Here is an 18,975-nt window from a genome sequence, read left to right on the forward strand (position 1 = left end):
CGTGAACTATGTTTAGAAATAGTTCCGAGAGGCTATGTAGCAGCATTGGAAATTCAGTCAACTCTGATGGATAGAATCAGAGAAGCTCAGAAAACTGACAAAGAGATTGCCGCTATAAAGGAGAAACTGAGCAAAGGAAAAGCTAAAGGATTTCGTGAGGATGAGCACGACACACTATGGTTTGAAGACCGCGTTTACGTGCCCAACAACCAGGAAATCAGGAAGTTGATTCTGCAAGAGGCACATGATTCACCGTATTCGATTCACCCAGGAAATACCAAGATGTATTTGGATTTGAAGGATATTTTCTGGTGGACCGGAATGAAGAAGGATATTGCGGAGTGTGTAGCAGTTTGTGACGTATGTCAGAGAGTAAAGGCAGAGCATCAGAAACCGGCAGGATTGTTGCAACCATTGCTGATACCCGAATGAAAGTGGGATAAGCTAGGCATGGATTTTATCACGGGATTACCAAGGACTCGTTCAGGCTATGACTCGATTTGGTTTGTAGTCGACCGATTGACGAAGGTAGCACATTTCATCCCAGTAAAGACCACTTACACCAGTGCTAAGTTGGCAAAGATATACATGACCAGAATCATATGTCTGCATGGAGTTCCGAGGAGTATCGTATCGGATAGAGGAACCCAGTTTACCTCAAAGTTCTGGAAGCAGTTGCATGAGACTTTAGGTACTAGGCTAGAATTTAGTACAGCTTTTCACCCGCAGACAGATGGACAGACTGAGAGAGTCAATCAGATTTTTGAGGATATGCTGAGAGCTTGTGCGCTAGATTATGGATCTAGTTGGGACGATAATTTGCCATATGCGGAGTTTTCTTACAATAATAGCTATCAAACCAGTTTGAAGATGGCCCCTTTCGAAGCTTTGTACGGAAGGAGGTGCAGGACACCATTGTCATGGGACGAAGTTGGAGACTGTTAGTTGTTTGGACCAGATCTGATTAAGGAGTCTGAACAGAAGGTGAAGTTGATTCGCGATAGGCTCAAGGTAGCCCAGTCCAGGCAGAAGAGCTACGCAGATTCTAAACGCAAGGAGACAGTTTACGAAGTCGGAGATAGAGCTTATCTTCGAGTATCCCCACTTCGAGGGATTAAGCATTTTGGAGTTAAGGGGAAGTTAGCGCCATGATTTGTAGGACCATATCGAGTTTTGGAGCGTATGGGAGAAGTGGCCTACAAGTTGGAATTGCCAGAAGGATTGACCGGAGTGCATGATGTGTTTCACATTTCTCAGTTGAAGAAGTGTCAGGCGGAGATGGCTGACATACCTTTGAGAGACACAGTGCCATTGGAAGCAATCCAGTTGGATAACAATCTGACCAATGAGGAGAAACCAGTCAAGATTCTCGAGTTTGCCAGCCGAGTTACTCGCAGCAAGGTTATCAAGTTTTGCAAAGTTCAGTGGAGCCACCACACGGAGGATGAAGCCACCTGGGAGCGAGAGGAAGATTTGCACAAAGACCACCCTCACCTATTTTCTAGCCAACCCGAATCTCGGGGGCGAGATTCATCTTAAGGGGGGTAGGTTTGTAACATCCCAAATTTTCAATTTGGAATGTTATACATTAGGTCATCATGCATATCATATTTTATTTTGCTTTTGGCTTTGATCCTAGAAAATCCTAAGCAACTCAAGGACCCACGGAGAGAGTTGGGGATTTCGTTATTTACATATTTGAGTTTTCTCAAATTATGTAAACAGGATCATTTGATTTTATTTATTTTATCATCAATTATTTCTATTACAAAAATATGAGAGAGGGAATAAAATGACTTTCCCAAAATATAGAAATATTGAGGATTTAATAAAAAAATCAAATAAGATTTATTTCGGAGTTTTTCGGTATTTTATTTGAATTTAGGAAAAAAATGCGCGTTTTTCAGTTGTAGTTTGGGCCCAGATAAATGTTCGCTTTATCGGGCTTGATTTTAGGAACCCGGCAAAATTTATTTCGTCATTTTTGGAGTCCGTTTAGTATTTCTTTTTATTTTTCTTCCGAGCGGAATTATTAAAAAAACGCGTAACCGACTCCGGGCCGTACCCGGCCAGGAAACCACCGGCCGGGGGCCTTTATAAGCCGCCGCCCCGGCCCGAGAGAGGAGCCCCAGCCGCCACCCGAAACCCTAGCCGCCTCCAGCCGCCGCCGCCGCTGCCCGCCGCCGACTTGCCGGAGCACGCGCCTTTCAAGGTTCGCCGCCGCCTCGTTTTCCGTGCTGTTTTTTTTTAAATTCTGTTCGTCGTTTTTCTTTTTCGTCGGATTTTCCGCGGTTATTTTCTGATCACGATTTCTGATCCGATTTTCGTTTTAGTATAACTCTTCGCTCGTTTATCGGAATCAGGAGATTCAAGCGCCTGGAGTTTCGTCTCGAGACCCTCTTTCCGAATAATCAACTTAAACAAGTTTTTGCTACCGTAAAATTTGCCCTAGATCCAGATTACTAGAACGAAGTTGTTTTCTTTCGCCATTTGATTTCTTTCGCTTTGTTCGATTTGATTCTTTTTGCAAACCAGGGTTCTTAAGTTGAACTTTCTGGATTGATCTTCTATTTGAGTTTTACCTGTGCATTAGATGAGTACTTATTGTATGCTTGTTGTTTGTCTGCGATAGAATACCCGGAGTGCGCCGCTTGTTACTTCGAATCTCTAGGTTTCGCGGATCATCAGCAAGGCAAGTAACACTTTGATCATACCTTTTTCTACAACCCAGTTTTATTGCATTAGATCAATCCTCACACATTGCATGATTAGGATCTAATTAAATTGTGGGATGGGATGTAGATGAGGTAGTACCTATTACCTGTTTATTACCAAACCTTTGGGAGTTACTTCTACGTTTGCTTATTATGCCATGCTATGCTAGTAGACGTGGATTGGGTGAGTGAAATCCATGATAGATGTGAGATTGTTAAATTAAGGGTTTATCTAAGGTGGCAACCTAACACACATTTGGGTGGATTGAGGCACCTGGGGTTACCAGGACTTGCCTGTTTTCTTTTGGACCGCCACCCAGGCTTAAAGGGATCATGAGATTATTCATACTAGAAACTTCCGTGTGCAGCCACAAGCCATTATGGGCTCTGGCATAGTTGAGTAAGTTGTGCAAACTCTTACAGGGTAGACTAGTAGATGTAGGGGAAAGTAGGTGTACCGGTCTATCCGTCGTAAGGTGCTAGCGCTTCTCAAAGACTGTGTCTCGGTCATCCGTTTCTCAAACACTTTGTAGTGCGAGAAACCAAACGGAGGCGATCGAGTCTTGTGGGGAAAAGTGCGCAAACCTCTGCAGAGTGTAACAAACTAATCATGGTTAGCCTGTCCCCGGTTATGGACATCTTGAGTATCTAGTACCTGGATTATCATGTGAATCTCAACATGTTACTCTAAAATTAATACTGTTGGGTTTTAATGATGTTACTTAATTGGGATTGAGGATGCTGTCAACCATTCTCAATGTTTAACAACCACCATGATAGTAATTAATTTTATTCCTTTGCAATAGGGAAAAATTGGCTTTACGCAAAAACTGTAACCATAGAGCTTTCCACCAGCCAAATATGCATATAGTATAGCTGTTGCATTCCATTGCTCTCTATGTGTTATCTTGCCAGCATATTCCATGTGCTGACCCATTTTCGGGTTGCAACGTTAATGTTGCAGACTTTTCAGACGACGATTGAGGAGTTTTAGGTCGTGGTTCTATACTCAGTGATGCCGTTGGAGTTGATGGACTCACTTATCTTCCAAGCCTTCCGCTGTTATCGTTATTAGATGGCCTTAAGCCATATTTATTGTTTTAAGTTCTCTTTTGAGACACTTGATGTAATAAGTGTGTGATTGCTACTCTGCTATAAATCCTTCGAGTACTGTGTGGTGTCAGCATTACTGATCCAGGGATGACACCGGAGCACAGAGATCAGACTATTTGAGGTCTGGTCGCTACAATGGGTCAACATCGTGAAGGCTTCTTTCTGTGCGGTACCCCAAACAAAAGACACATCCTTCTTTGTAAGCTCATTGAGAGGTGCAGCAATGGTGCTAAAATCTCTCACAAAATGCCTATAGAAACCATCGAGTCCAAGCAAACTGCTCACTTTTGTGACCGTTTTGGGCTGCGGCAAACTCTCAATAGCTTCAATCTTGGCTTTGTCAACTTCAATTCCCCGTGGAGTAACAACATAGCCAAGAGAAGATACTCGCTCGGTGCAAAAGGTGCACTTCCCAAGGTTACCAAACAAACATGCATCACGTAGAGCAATAAAAACAACACGTAAATGTTCCAAATGTTCTTGCAAAGATTTGCTATAAATCAGTATATCATCAAAATAGACTACCACAAATCGTCCAATAAAAGAACGTAAAACTTCATTCATTACTCTCGTGAAAGTACTAGGTGCATTAGTTAACCCAAAAGGCATGACTAACCACTCATATAAACCAAAATTAGTTTGAAATGTTGTTTTCCATTCATCTCCCAATTTCAGACGAATTTGATGGTATCCACTACGCAAATCAACTTTGGAGAATATTGTAGAGCCACTCAATTCATCAAGCATATCATCTAGCCCAGGAATAGGATGACGATAATGAATAGTAATATTATTTATGCCTCTGCAATCAACACACATACGTGACGTACCAGCCTTTTTTTGCACTAGTATAATAGAAACAACACAAGGACTATGAGAATCACGTATATAACCTTTGTCCACCAGCTATTGTACTTGACGCATAATCTCCTTCATCTCCTCTGCATTGGTACGGTATGGCACATGGCTTGGCAGCGAAGCACCGGGAATTAAGTCATTTTGATGCTCAATCCCGCGAATAGGTGGTAATCCCGGTGGCACATCTTGTGGAAAGATGTCAGCAAACTCTTACAAAATGTTAGTGACAGCAGGAGGCAAAGAGGAAGGCGCGTCTTCGAATGAAAATAATGCCTCTTTGCTCACAAAAGCATAGCAAACAGATTTGCTGAAATCTACCTCATCAATGTCAGATTTGGTGGCAAGTAAACATGCACTTTTCAATTTAATTTCAAAAGTAACACTAGATGGTTTATTATTAGGCTTCATTTGTTGCTCAAATTATTTTGCCACAATCTGATTTTCAATCTGATTTTTCTCTAATTTTGCTCTATTAGCTCTATTAATATCATCTTTCAAAATGGAATCATGAGTAATAGGAAGCAAAGTAATATGTTTATCCTTATGAACAAGAGTATACTGATTGTTTCTACCATAGTGCTTGCATGGGTACCACATCACAATCAACATAATCATCATATGTCGAGATACTAAAATACACACGAATAGTACATGTTACTTTAACCTTGCCGTTGTTGTTGAACCATTGAATGTAGTAAGGATGTGGATGTGGTCTTGTGGTGAGAGAGAGCTTCTCCACCATCTCCATGCTAGCCAAGTTGTTGCAACTCCCTCCATCTATGATGACATGAACAGAACGTTCCTTCGGAACTCCCTTTGTATGGAACAAATTATGTCTCTGATTTTGCTCATCTTGTGTGACCTGCACACTCAATACATGTTTAGGAACTAAACTTTCATACCTATCATCATCTTCAGCAGCCATGTATTGCGTCTCATGATCAGAATCATCTCCGTCGTGTTCTTCACTTGTAATAAGAGCCAAAGTCTCCTCATCATAGTCACTAGCGGACTCATACCCACCATCCTCAGTAGCAATCATAACATGCGGAGATTAGCATTCTCTCGCATAACGATCTCTTCCCTTACAACGACGACAAATAATATCATGTGTGTGACTTGTTGATGCCATGGACGAAGAAGAGCTCTGGGTAGGCCCAGAAGGTGTACTCCTGGCAGATGGTGGTGGTGGTGCCTGTTTTCTAGTATCTCGGTTGGAATTGGCGGCTGAAGTCAGTGGTGATGTTGTAGGACCTGCAGAAAAATTAGTTCGCGCCAATGTCTGTCGATCCTGCACTTCACGTTCAGCTTTGCAAGCAAGATGGAATAAACGAGTGATATTATTATACTCCTTATACCCTAGAATGGTCTGAATCTCTTTATTTAATCCACCCATAAAACGTGCAAGCATAGCTTCATTATCCGCAACAATACCACATCTAATCATGCCAGTTTGTAATTCTTGATAATATTCTTCTATAGAATTTTTCCTTGTCTTAAACGCTACAATTTTTTAAGTAATTCACGTTGATAATATGGTGGAACCCAACGAGTAGGCATAGTAGTTTCAAAGTAGCCCAAGTAGTAGGGATATTGTTTAGACCATATGCAAAAATAGTGAAAGCACAAACAGCAGCATGAACACGTCTCTCCGCGGGATATTGTAAACATGTAAAATGTTGTTCAGTTTCTAACACCCAGGTAAGATATATAACAGGAACATATCTACCCTCAAATGGTGGAATATTCAATTTCATCTTAGGAATATGGTCATAATCTCGTACCTGAGGTGGCGCTGCAGCCCTACCGTTGCGATTATATGCATGAGGTCGACCTGGTGCTGGTGGTTGCATGTGGTTCTGATTTTGATCAACGTCATCCTCATAATAGTCTTCCACCTCTGCAGTAGCAACAGGAGCTACAGAAGCATCAACACCAGTAGCAGCGGCACCGGAAGTTTGTCCTGGCTCAAGGGGAACATGGCCCGCTCGATGGAGGGTTGTTTCGCGATGTGGAGGTGGTTGTTATTGTAATGGTGTAGCAGACGCATATGGTGGTTGTGGAAGACGCGTGAGTACTTCATCGAACTTGGCGTTCAACTTGGTGTCAGTTGTCTTCACAACGTCATCAGTCCTCTCTAGTGCCTTTCCAAAATTGGACATCATGTCTTCCACCTGTTGACTCAACATCTGCTGAAATTTATCATGAAGCTCCTTCGTCGTCATGTTCTCCCAGTCAATCTCATCAGCTTGTGGTCCTGCCATGGTAAGTAGCAATAGAAACACAAAAGAATATGATCCTACCGACTACTAGAAAGTGGCGAGGTGTCACAAATCCGTCAAATAAATCTCAAATTCTTACAAGTTCTTACCGAGCAGCAGGTGGTGGTCGGCAACCGTTGTAGTCAAAACTCTCAAAGCTTGGACAAGGTGATTACCAGGTGGTGTCAAACGCACGAGTAAATGTATGTGGAGCTGGGAAGGCTTATTAAATGGTAGCAAAAATGTCAGCAATAATCAATTCAGAGCTGCAAAGTTGAATAAACGCTCAACGACGATAATGTGCTGGTCCTAGGCTAGAGAGTACTAGAGACGCAAGCCTAGAACACTACCAAAATCACGACGCGACACGTAAATAAGGGAAAAGCACACTCTGCATTTTTTTCTCGCTCTTTTTTGCTATCCTCTTTTTTGTGAAAAATCACTATAATGGCGAGTGTCTCAAAACTCTTCCCAACTCAAAATAACAGGATAGGCATGAAATTTTTTTGACTATTTTTTTGGAATCATGACAGCGACGACCAAAAAGTGCGATAAAAAATCAGGACAACGACGACCTTGAAGACTTAAGACGAGTGGTTGGGTGAGGTCTGTGTGACCCTAGCTCAACGATAATACGGTAAGGATTGTGTGTCCTGGGACTGTGTGTCCTTTGGTTTAAATACGAAGCCGCTCCAACCAAACGTACAATTGTCCAATAGTTGGAACCGGTCTACCAAATCACTGTTTCCACCGAGCTACCGATTCTATTTCCTCAACCCTTTCATCTCCTCGTTTACTTTTTGATGAAATTGATCGTTTCTGTTTGAAGACTTTAACTGAGGACTTTCACAATTTCCTCAACCCAAATTCTTCAGTCACCTTGTCTTCTGCCTGGTTACCCGGTTTGCACGCTACATGTGCTCTAGGCATGTTTCATTTCATCATGATGACTATGCTACTGCCTTTTATGCATGCATTTGAGTACTTTATCCGCTGCTTGTATTTTATCACTTAGCTAATTCCTCAAGTAGTACTTCCTCAGTGTCGAATTTGTTAAAATCACCTATTCATCCCCCCTATAGTCGATATAACACACTTTCACATACCAACACTTTCCAAGGAATTTATTATTGACAACATATAAATAATTTTTTTCCATTTCGGGACTAGGCATCCCTATTACCTGCCATACTCTCATGCAATGACGAGTGAATAAACATTCATCTTGAGAATAAATATATCTAGCATGGAAAATATTGGCCACCCCCTGCTGCTTCATGAGCGGTACACGCACACAAAAAGGAAATTAATTTTGAAAATTAGAATTGGTACATACAAATTTACTTGGAACGACATGGAAATACTATATATAGGTAGGTATGGTGGACTCATTTGGCACAACTTTGGCTTTAAGGAGTTGGGTGCACAAGCAGTATTCCCTCTTAGTATAAATGAAGGCTAGAAAATAGATTGAGAAGCGACCAACCAAGAAACAAAAATGATCATAAACGAGAATTACACATAACTAACACTGAATAATGCACCACAAGTAGGATGTAACTTCATTGCCTCACTATTGACTTCCGTGCTTGCATAGGGAATCACAAAACTTAACACCAATATTCTTAGTAAAGCATAATTACTCACCAACATGACTCACATATTACTATTTCCATATCTCAAAACTATTACAAGGAATCAAGTTTATAATATGCAGTGATATTCATGAAAGTGTTTGTTATATCCCACTTGAATATCTATCACTTTGGGACTATTTTCGTATATTACCATTGCTACTAACAAGCTCTCAAATAAATTAAAGTGAAGCAAGAGAGCATAAATTTCTTCACAATAATTTCCTTTTTCAACCCTCAAAATAATATAAGTGAAGCATGAGAGCATATTTCTTCAAAGCTCACTGTCGATGTTCTGGGAACCAGGGTACCCAGAGTTGCCTGCCTATGGCCCATGGCGTGGCTCCATCAGCTGCCTGGTACGGCCCATCTTCAGCATTGACAAGACAAGACCCTCGCAAGGGGCCAAACCTCGCGAGGCAGATGACGCGAAGACCTCTGGAGGGAGTGGCCTCCCCATGCACCCTCCTGAGGAGCAGAGATTCCTATGCAGGCGCTGACGTCATGAGGTTGAGCTGACATAAGCCATGATGACCAAGGCCAGGTGGGCCACAGCGGGCGTAGATGCAGCAGGTTTCCTATTTGGTGCTAAGGAGGCACGTGCAGGTGTGGGGTCCTGAGGAATCAACCAAAGGTTTCCCTTCCCATGCAACAAGACCAAGACCGCCAGGATGGATGTCATCACTGAGTCCACCACAGTGTCACGAGCAGAGGCTTCACAGACGAACACCACCTTTCGTCAGGATAAGATGTACTACTTGGCTCCCTTCAAACTTGTCCATTGTGGTATTCCTTCCCGCCTTCGTTTTGGAGGAAGAGGACCGAGGCAACTATAAATATAGCTTAGCCACCACCATAGGAGGGGATCCGGAACCCGAACCCTCACTAGTTCACACCCACACAAGAACTAGACTCATGAGGTTGTTCTTCCTTTATACTAGTTCATCCTCAGGCCCTCGCAAGGCTAATCCACCCCAAAGCAGGAGTAGGGTCTTACACCGCAAGGTGGCCTGAACCTGGGTAAACTGCCGAGTCCCTTCCCTTTTCTGTTCATCGAGCTAGGCCATGAGAGCGACGCGTTCGTTCGCTGGAGAGGTTGAGTTCTTCGCACACGCCCCTGAGTTCGAACCTTTCTTGGGTCCGTGGAGCCCTGAATCCGACATTTGGCGCGCTGGGTAGGGGCATGTCGAAGCTCTCCTTCTGTCCCCACCCCGCATCCGTTGTCTCCATGGCAGAAGTCCCTCAAGCTTGCGCTAAGCATTGGGTCGCTCACTGATAGAGGCGAGGGTGTCCCGATCTTTTGATGAGATGATAACTATCGATTTGGTGGAGACGACTTTGACGATCCGACTACAAACGTGCACGATGTTGCACCTTAGCAATAGCTAAACCAATCTCCTGAGGTTACTGACGATGCCGGAAGCACGGTCAGCCTGACCACGAAGGTCTATTCCTGCAAGCAATCGAAGAACGAGCAAGAATATGATAAAGCAATCTGAATATTGCAAATATATATGAGGTATTGATAATGGTGGGGATCCATAAGCGGTCTTGGTCTGGTCATTGGACACAAATGAAGTACACGAAGTTGCAATGGCTAACTTTTAACTAAACAAATCCCAAGGAAAAAGCTACTAGATGGATCTACTTATATAGGAGCAAGGGGTGGCGGCCAAGGAGGTGGGAGGACGTCCCAAGGCAGCCTAAAACTAACCCTAGGTCGTACAACGCTCATGGGCCCAAGTGGAGGTGATGCAACACCTTTGAGCTTGTAGTTTGACTCGGATTCTGCTGCAACGTCAGATTGTTTCGTCCGTAACTCAACGCTCCGGACGAATTTCAAGGTGAATCCAATTGGGTTGGAAAGAGCACGAAATCTAGTTTCCAACAAAAAAAGAATCACCCAATTCGGAGTCCATATGAAAAAGTTGTTGGCGTTTTGAGTCAGGTATGTCTATGCAGTCCGAATCTGAATCCAGAACGTGAAAGACTTGGACTCTATCTTCTCTTGGCCCAAAAGTGACGTGAGAGGACTTTTTGAACACAACATAAACTTCTCATTTTCCCTTATCTTCATATGTGGATTGTACAAATGGCCCATACACCTACAATTAGACAAAACACAAAAGTGTGTGAAGTATTTTTGTTCTGGATAACATAAATAGATTATTGAATAGTTTGCATTAGAAATCACCTGACAAATATGCATGTATGCAATATTTTTGGTCGTATCCAAGGTAGTCATGTCCTCATCATCCTCCCCTTTTTGAAAACAAAGCCGTCCTCGGCGTTGCTTAATCTGAAATGTGGCTAACAAAAGAGACAAGGTGTACATGTTGTGTGTGTGTGTGTGTGTATATATATATATATATATATGTCATCCAGTTTAACTTCCCTTGATTTTTGCACGTATGACACATGTATACATGAGTAACTTTCATAGTTCATAAAAACTAAAGCCAAAAAATTATCACAAGAAGTAGAAGGCATGAAAATATTAGAACTCGGTTTGCACATATAAGTGAAGCTCTTATTCATTTCAAAAGATTCGCAATGTTCATCATTAAACCATCCCAACTTTGGTGAATAAACCTTACTTGCATCAAATTTACATGCTACAACATGCTTAAATAAGCAAACATGCAATAAGTCATTGGACACAGAATCATCACCAAGATTGGAGGCCATATCAAAATGATTAAACATTAGTTCTTTTGCATCAACAGTTAATTCAATGGGTGCACACAAAATTGTTGATATTTCAGTTGTTTGATCACATGACGCATTCATGACAGTAACAAGATTCTCTAAAATAGGTGGTGTGCTCAAATCAACAGGTAACTCAATACATGACGCATTCAAGTTAACTAGGCATGCATCATTCTCATGTGAAGTTATATCATCAATACCTTTACTGTTACCTTGTGGCAAAGATGTAGCTGATGTAGGTACGGACGTTGACAATGTACCATACCCTTGAGATGATGCTGCGCTCATAATCCGAGGTGCAATGATGGAGGAACCCACCGGCGGTGGTGAGCATGAACTGGAATAGTAGTTGTTGTAGTCACCTAATGCATCCTCCTGTATCTGTCTCTCAAAGGTACAAGCACGGACATACATACCAGTAATGCAACGAGGAATATACTGAAATCTTGCCTGAATATCATGGTTCAAACCACCAAAAAATCTATTCATTGTATCATTCTCAGATTCTTCTATGTCACAATGATGCATATAAGATTTGAACTCTTGGTAGTAAGCATGAACAGTGTTGTTGCCTTGTTTAAATTGTTCAAATTTGTGAAGCAATTCACGACGATAATAAGGAGGGAAAAATTGTTGTCTCATTACAGCTTTCAAAACTTTCCAAGTTGTGGGTTGGTTATCAATGTTTTTCTTACAATGTACACTCCACCAAACAGAAGCAAAATTAGTAAATGCTCTAGTGGCTGCTCGCACTCGCTCAAGTTCAGAAAAGTCATGGTGACTAAAAACTTGTTCTACTTTAAGCTCCCAAGCTAGATAAGTAGTAGGACTAAATCTACCCTCAAATGACGGTAAAAAGATAACCTGACCATGTGCTTGTGTGTGTTGTCCCAACTCTCGTGATGGTGAAGATGTGTCCGTCGTCCAAGAACTTCTATCTTCGGATCCTGTCATGATTAGTAGAAACAAGAAAAAAAATTCAAGAATAATGTTCCTATGAACTACTAGGGTGTGGTGGTAAAGCGCTCACAGTAAAGCAAATATTAATATCTTACAAGTTCTTACCAAGCAGCAGGTGGTGACAGGCAACTAGCAGGGTCAAATAACTCTGAAGATTGTGTAAAGCGATTTCCAGGGGAACGTACGTATACACGGTATAGAAATATGTGGAGCTGGGTTGGCTATATATGGTAGCAAAAGATTAGCAATAATCAATTCAGAGATGTAATGTTGAATAAACGCTCAACAACGGTATTGTGCTGGTCCTAGGCTAGACCAAACTAGAGACGCGAGCCTAGAACACTAATGAGGTCACGTCGTAGCACAACTAGCATCAATGAAGAATACTAAGTAGCTCTGGACAGCAAGATATAAGTGAAGATCATAACGGCAGTAAAGATAATAATGTGAAACAACAGCCAAGCAGGATATATCAACAACTTTGTCTCCAACTTTCCTCTGAAAAAGTTTGTGCCAATTTTTTTTGAATTTTTTTTCAAGAATGGGATTGACTCAAGCTTTCAAACACCAAAGGAATCGCTCAATTCCGAGTTGATATGAGGAGTCAAAAAATTCGAAAACTGGCCTGAAAAACTGGAATAAGCTGTGTTCATAAACTTCGGAGGACAAAAATACCTATTTAGAAGCCGATTTTGAGGTCCCAAATATTGAACTTGCTTCTTCAACTATTTAGATGCGACTCGTCGCTAGCTCTTGTTTGAGTACTCGTGGAGGCAAAACGGACTTCGTATGAGGAAGTTATGCCTGTTTTACTGAACAGTGCACAAAACAGATTCCAAACCGAATTTAACTACGAGATTGAGTCTAAAAAGATCCGAATTTTGTTTTTTTTTCTTCTCTCTTTTTTTCCTCACACTTTTTTTTCTTTCTCTCCTTTTTTCTCTGACTTTTTTTCTTTTTTTTTCTCTTGTTTTTTTCTCTCTTTTTTTCTCCCTCTTTTCAGAACAAACTAGATAAGATGCAGATTGGATCAAGCGAAGATGTGAACGATCTCAACTATTATTATGACAATGAATGGTGGGTAGCACGTGGTGGAAATTGATGGATGGGTGGTGGACAGCGGAAGAGATAATGATGCAGCGGTGGCGTGACTGATGTGAACAGAACTCGAAACTCTAAACAAACTAGACACTAAGACCAGCAACTCAACACGACAATGCAACCGATAATTCAACTATGCAAGCAATGAAAAGAAAATTGCAAAGGCTCAGACTGGCTTGGACCAAGGATGAATAGATCTAACTCTTTTTGTGGCTTTTTCTTGGACAATAGGTAAGAAAATAAATCTAATCTAGGAAAACTGGAAATTCTCACCGAGCAACCTGAAAACTGATACCACTTGATAGAGGCGAGGGTCCCGATTTTTTGATGAGATGATAACTATCGATTTGGTGGAGACGACTTTGATGATCCGACTACAAACGTGCACGACGTTGCGCCTTAGCAATAGCTAAACCAATCTCCTGAGGTTACTGACGATGTCGGAAGCACGGTCAGCCTGACCACGAAGGTCTATTCCTGCAAGCAATCGAAGAACGAGCAAGAATATGATAAAGCAATCTGAATATTGCAAATATATATGAGGTATTGATAATGGTGGGGATCCGTAAGTGGTCTTGGTCTGGTCGTTGGACACAAATGAAGTACACGAAGTTGCAATGGCTAACTTTTAACTAAACAAATTCCAAGGAAAAAGCTACTAGATGGATCTACTTATATAGGAGCAAGGAGTGGCGGCCAAGGAGGTGGGAGGACGTCCCAAGGCAGCCTAAAACTAACCCTAGGTCGTACAAGGCTCATGGGCCCAAGTGGAGGTGATGCAACACCTTTGGGCTTGTAGTTTGACTCGGATTCTACTACAACGTCAGATTGTTTCGTCAGTAACTCAACGCTCCGGACGAATTTGAAGGTGAATCCAATTGGGTTGGAAAGAGCACGAAATCTAGTTTCCAACAAAAAAAGAATCACCCAATTCGGAGTCCATATGAAAAAGTTGTTGGCGTTTTGAGTCAGGTATGTCTGTGCAGTCTGAATCTGAATCCAGAACGTGAAAGACTTGGACTCTATCTTCTCTTGGCCCAAAAGTGACGTGAGATGACTTTTTGAACACAACATAAACTTCTCATTTTCCCTTATCTTCATATGTGGATTGTACAAATGTCCCATACACCTAAAATTAGACAAAACATAAAAGTGTGTGAAGTATTTTTGTTCTGGATAACATAAATAGATTATTAAATAGTTTGCATTAGAAATCACCTGACAAATATGCATGTATGCAATATTTTTGGTCGTATCCAAGATAGTCATGTCCTCATCACTCACACCACTCAGGTGGCCCCTCTCGGCCATGGAGTTCGTCATCACCCCTTGCTCCCCACAGCTGGCGCGGATGCCGGTGCCAACCACCATTGGCAGCGTGGGCTGCTCCCGCCTCCTCCTGCCTGGTGTCACAATGGATCCATCGCGCGATCCTCCCGCTATGTCGTGGTGTCGCTCACGGTGTCCTGGACTGGGGAGTACTCACCATGTCGTCTCCCGACCAGTGGGTCGGGCCGAGGACCCCCATGATGATTCACTAATGCGCCACTTCGGGTGCTCATGCCGAATACAAGGAGGATTCCACAAGGCTTGGCGCACAAGACAAGGACTCCTCTAAACCCTAGGACTATGGTGCATATATAAACTGAGGCCAGGCTACTCAATAGACAATCAGAGATTCATTATTACAATCTCATGGTAGATACCTTTTCTATGTACTATCCTCATATCAATACAATCAAAAGCAGGACATAGGGTATTATCTCCTTGAGAGAGCCCGAACATGGGTAAAATCATGTGTCTATGTTACCATCACTCCAAGACGCCTAGCTTAGAACCCCTACTACGAGATCCACCGGTTTTGACACCGACATTGGTGCTTTCATTGAGATCCTGCTCGGCGTTTGTCATGGATTGATGGGATGATCAGTTGATATTTTTCAGTTAGTTATGTTCTTTACGAATTGATTGCTTTGAGAATTATTGTTCTCAGATGCTATTTTATTCCGCAGGTTTCCCCGATGTCAATTTTGATCTTAGATCGAATCAAGAGAATCTATGCGCCGGCCGCCGCCGAGCATCAAAATGCCTGCATGGCTGAGGACCATGCGAGGGCGGCGTCCGAAGCAAAGCAAGATGCATTGGCATCAAGCCATGTGCAGTCCCCTGTCTCGAAGAACCCGTAAAGCACAAATTACCTTGTTCGGCCAATGGGCATGCAGCAATGTTCGATTAGTCCAAGCCTGCCACCTTCGATCTGGGCTAGCACGTGGAGCACTACTCCATGGAGAGCTTAAAATACATGAAGACTACTAGCACTACAACTCCATCAGGAAGTCCACGTTGAGGACTCCACTCAAAAAATACCAATTGGTCAGCACGTCTTTTGAGGACTAATTGGTCTTCTTGTAAGGCACTAGACCTGGCTTTTTACCTTGAATTTCAACACCTCCCTCCAGGTTTTATCTTTCTAGCTACTTGCAGTGTGTATGTGTGTGTGTGTGTATATATATATATATTAAATATGAACCAGATATTCTCTTGCTGGTTTGCATGAGTTTTTCTATGTAGTTTTTCCGCCGGTTACTATTCGGTCCGTTGATTGGATCAACGTGGTGGTCCATCGGGCGGCGGTAGCACCCGAGGCCCACGCAGAGACCTGGCGATCATAGGCATCAAAGCATGCAAAAAATATCAAGGCATCGTAAATTGCATGGGCTCACTCATGTGCACATGAGGATGGCTATACTACCACAATTAGTACTAGTACTTGGGAACGCTTACCGATGTCTAGTAAACAGTTAAGGGCGGTTCCTTGCGTAAACCCAACTCAGGTGATATCCCTCTAAGAATATCTCTCCTGCGTGCTCCATCGGAGAATCTAGTATATTTTTTCTTTTTTTCTTTTGGTGTGCATGGCATTTTTTGTAGGCATATTTTGGGGCAGCACAAGTATATGGCGTTTTAGGTCAACTTGATCCGTCGTCCCAGTGTGACCCGAGATCGGCCGAGGCCTGGCATACTGCTGTTGTCCCCCCATGTGCGAGGGCATCAAGCATTGGGCTCCGAAATCTTCCTCCGTCCACATGTACCAAAGTGTTCTCACACCTAATTGATTTGGCTGCCATACAGGAGTTATGTCTCCAACTACTATAATCACACAGAATAATTTCAGGTTTTATTTTTCTAAATTTTTCCTTTAGCACGTAAAATTATTATAGAATATTATTTGTTGGTTTGCATTATTTTTGCAGAGGTATTTTTTCGACTTTTTCAATTAGATCAGTTTTACATAAACTATCTTTTTCGCAAATCACTGCCGCTGGGTCATGCTATTCTGTTTATCAAGAAAATTTCAGCGGTGGCAGCATTGTGTGCCACCTGGTTACACATTGGATCTGAGGTCCGTTATGACGGACTAGCAGCATACGCGACTTGTGAGGACATGCTGCGCATCGTGGGAGATCCTAAACGGCTGCGTCCCAGTCGAGCACGCGCACACAATATCAAGCTAGCGCTGGCACTAGTACTACTACTAGATGCAAATACATGAACGCCCGCATGTGTCTCTTTGGATCACTATAAAAAATAAACCAGGTGCTATTAACCCTAGTAAGTTTTTCTTGTGTGGGTTTATTTTTCCCCGATGAATTATTACCCTGGTCTGTTCCATTCTCTACACACAGGGTCAAATGGTGGCCGCATTAACGATGGTCGCGTGGTGGTTCGGTCAGTTTCCGTACATAGGTCGGTGAACGCCGCATCCGGAACACGGGCCGACCTGTGAATTCAGGCTTTGTCACGCCTTTACCGCATCACGCCGATGCCCTGCATCGACATTGAATTCGGCGTCAGGCCACATCTCTTTAAAAAACATTTTTCTTAAGTTAATTATGCGAGAATTTTTTTATATATTTATATTATTATTATTTTTTTGACCAAAGAACAGTAGGGCAACAACCCTACTGTATGTCATTTTCATTTATAAAGGATAAAATAAAGAAGTCTTTACAATGGTTGTTGGGGGTACAACTAGAATAATGAAAGAAATACAATAAGAAAAGAAGGGAAATCTAAATTATTGAGATTAAATGTTATCATTCCAAGATGACATGCCATCTTTCAGAGATGGTTTAGCTCTCATCATGGTAATTTTGAATGATCTGATGAAATCATACTTGCATTCATTAATTGAGCAAGGAATCCCCTCAAATATCCTTCCATTTCTTTGATTCCAAATGCTCCAACAGCCCACTATCATAATCTCCATAAAATGTTTGATTTTATATCTGTGATTGGCATCCATGATCATATTGTGAATGTCCAAATCTGAGTTCCATTCAATTTCAATATCCCACCAGAAACCTTGACTAAATGGGCAGGTGAATAGGAGATGCATTCTGTCTTCCATGTCTTCAGCATTGCATAATACACAAGTAGTGGAATCAAGATGCATGCTCTTTCTAGTTAAAAGGTCACATGTGTTTATCCTGTCATTAAGCATAAGCCAGCAGAAAAATTTATGTTTAGGAAGGCAGCATGATTTCCATATCCATTTAAATGTATCAGCAGCATCTTCCCCCCTCATAAGGTGTTGATAAATCATCTTGGTCATGCTCTTGTTGCTGCTCCAATTGAAATTCCAACTGTCATGCTCTTGGATGTGCCTGATATTATTTAATTCATCAGAAAGTTGATGAAATTTTTGATGTGCTTGAATGGATAGGGGTAGCTCGAATAAACTATACAAATTATCCATATCCTTGGCATCCTTGACAGATATATTTTCTTTGTAGGTAAAGGAATGTAATTCTGGAAACTTTATCTTCATAATGTCATCATTCCATTTATCTTCCCATAGCATATTGGTATCCCCAGTTTTAATATCACATATGGTCATATCTTTAAAGTCATCATACATTTTCATTCAATCTCTCCACCAGAAAGATCCTTTGTTTCTGTTGGCATGAGGGACCTCATTATTCTGATAGTGAGCCTCCTATATTAGTTCAACCCAGGGTACATCCATCTTGTTGTAAAATTTGTAAAGATGCTTAATAAGCAAAGCTTTGTTTTGTTCTCCCAGGTTCAAAACACCAAGACCCCCTTGATTTTTTGGCTTGCATATCATCTGCCAGTTTGCCAAACATTTGCCTCCTTTGTTAATATCATTTACATACCATAAGAAATTTCTGCTTGATTTATCAACATGATCCAGAATGGTAATATGTACTTTGAGAGAGCACATGGCAAATATTGGCATCGAAGCAACAACAGAATTGATGTAAGTTAGTCTGCCAGAATAATTCATGAATCTAGCAACCCCAGATAATCTTTTGTCAATTCTGGATATGGCAGGGATGAGATCCTGTACTGTTGGCTTTGTGGTGCCCATGGGTAGACCTAGATAGGTGAAAGGAAGGCTTTCAACTTTACATCCAAATACTATGGCAAGTCTGGTGACCTCTTGATGATTAACATTGATGGGAATCATTAAGGATTTGCTAAAATTAACAAAGAGACCAGTGGACAGACTAAACAGATTCAGAAGGTATTTGAGATGATTTAACTGGTTTTCATTGGCAGGCATAATCAATAGAGTATCATCAACATATTGAATGATTG

This window comes from Triticum dicoccoides, chromosome 6A (assembly GCF_002162155.2).
Source record: "Triticum dicoccoides isolate Atlit2015 ecotype Zavitan chromosome 6A, WEW_v2.0, whole genome shotgun sequence".
Lineage (NCBI taxonomy): Eukaryota > Viridiplantae > Streptophyta > Magnoliopsida > Poales > Poaceae > Triticum > Triticum dicoccoides.